Genomic DNA, 2,500 nt, shown 5'->3' with positions numbered 1-2,500 from the left:
CTCATTATATGTCCTGTTTATGTCCAATTCTTTTTATTGTTATATTTACTTCTACTTTAGTTGCGACTCGTATATATGTTGATCTTTTTATGTCTCTTAGTGTTATTTCCATCATTTTTCTTTCCATTGCTCTTTAAGTTGTAACTAGCTTATGTTGTAAGGCAGTTAGGCTCCAAGTTTCTGATGCATAAAGGTTCCAATTTTCTGATACACAATTTGATACTAGTATGACCATCTGATTAAATAGTTTTCATTTTAGAGAAGGAGGCATTTTACTTTTCATTATCTCTCCTTTTTTTTTTTTTTTTTTTTTAAGATCTCCATCCTATGCTTACCCTTTTGTAAATTTTGGTCTCAAACACTTAATGGCTGTCCTATTTAAGTATATTCATTAACAATCTGTAGAAGTACGACCTTAACCCTTATTTGTTGTGTTCTGCATTTTCATTGAACATTATCTTAGCTTTGCACATATATATTCTGGGCCATACAATTCTGCTTTCTCTATTAAAATCCTATATTATCTTTTGCATTTTTTCATGATCCACTAAATGGAACATTTTTCCATGATCCACTAAATGGAACTAAGTCATCTGCAAATCTTAAAAGATGTTAAGGTATTTCCCATTATGTTAATTCCTACCTTTTCCCAATCTAAATTCTTTAAAGTTCTTTTAGACTCGATGTAAATAATTTATGAAAGATAGGGGCTCCTTGTCTTAACTAATTATTTCAATTGAAATTTTGTCACTATTGATGTAGTTTTAGGATTGCTCTACTACCCATACATATATATCTTCAAGTGTTCTAACACATGTATCATCTATCCCTCGTTTTTGAAGGGCTTTTATTACTGCTAAAGTTTTGTCAGAATCATAAGCTTTCTCATAGTAGTTAAATACCAAAAGCTTTTTCATAGTCTTTAGATGCCATACAAAGACGTTAGTCATACTAAATTGATTTTTTCACTAAGTGGTAAATTACATGGATCTGATCAGTTGTTTAATTTCCGCTTCTGAAACCTGCCTGCTCTCTTGGTTGATTAAATTCTAGCTTTCTCTCCATTTTGCCTGATTTGATCTTTATAGATATTTCATATATTATTGAAAGTAAACTTATTGGGTGGTAATTTTTTTTAGGTCTGTTGTTTCTCCCGTTTTGTGAAATAATATAATTATATTTTTTCTAAACTAAAGGTATAGAGCAGTCTTGCTAACATTTTGTGTAAAGTTCAGCGTGATTTGCTCCACGAAACCTCCTCATTTTATTATTAAATAATTTGTTAGGCCATCTTCCTATTTGTATCTTTTCCTGCCTTTTAATGTTTTGTTTCATTCTACTGTTACTTTCGGTACCGGCACAAGTGTTTCATTATTTCTTTTGGCATAGTTATTTCTTATATCACTATAGCATAGCATTGTATAGAAAACATCTGCCATTTTTATCATTCCATCTCTTTTGTTGATAATATTTCCATTTTTATCTGTTAAAGGAAATATCTGCTAGCACCCTATTACAAGTCTTCTTTTCATTAATTTGATGCTTCTTCCTTTCTTTAGGGCTTCCTCAAATTTTGCCTGATTGTGTTTACGAATTTCTTGCGATTTTAGTTTGTTTATTACTTTGTATAGTTTTGTCAATTCTATTCTAGCTCACTGGGATTTTACCCTCACTTCAAATGTTTTCATTATTAGATTTTTGTAACTGTTTTCTGGTAGTTTTCCTTGATCTTGTTTTGGAAGTTTTCTAGCGATCTCTTGAGCTGATTCTAGTACAAATTTTGTTAAATTGCTGTTCATTTATTCTTTATTTTTTTTTCATTTCATTACGTAGCCACAAGTACATATTTTGTATTAATAAACTGAATTCTATCATACCTTTCTTTTATTACAGGAGTGGTTATTTTCTTTCTTAAAACTATTTTTTTCTTTCTTTCCGTAGATCTAGACAAGTTTTACTTCTCGCACTTTCTTAAATGTGTTACATTTTTAACTATATCAACTTTTTTTTTTTTATTGAGAATAAAGGCTATTTCGTTTTTTCCACATTTGGACTTCTCCATGTCCATTTTCTATGTTAATTTTTAATTTTACAAGTATGGCTCCTACGATTTCTCCTTTCCCAACTCCAAATTTGCCTACAGCTAACTCCCCTCTCTTCTTTTGACCTACTTTACATAGAAGTCACCCAAAACAAATGCAAATAGAATTTTATGTTTTTTTTTTTTAAGATATCTCTAGATCTTCATAAAAAAAAAATATTTTTCTTCCTCTATTGGATGTTGTTGGAGCATACGTTTGAATGATCTTCATTTTATAATTTTTATTTAGTTTGATAATCAATCCTGGAATTCTATCACTGATACTACGTAATTCTTCTGTTATCTGCCCGATTTGTAATAACAAAACCATCTCAATTTTCTTTAGTCCTTTCATGTCCGTTGAAGCAAAAGACATAACCATATAATAAATCTGTTTGAGACTCCCCAGTTCTTCTAATT

This window comes from Palaemon carinicauda, chromosome 28 (assembly GCF_036898095.1).
Source record: "Palaemon carinicauda isolate YSFRI2023 chromosome 28, ASM3689809v2, whole genome shotgun sequence".
Lineage (NCBI taxonomy): Eukaryota > Metazoa > Arthropoda > Malacostraca > Decapoda > Palaemonidae > Palaemon > Palaemon carinicauda.
The sequence above is the reverse complement of the archived record's forward strand: the minus strand, read 5'-3'. Positions refer to the sequence as shown.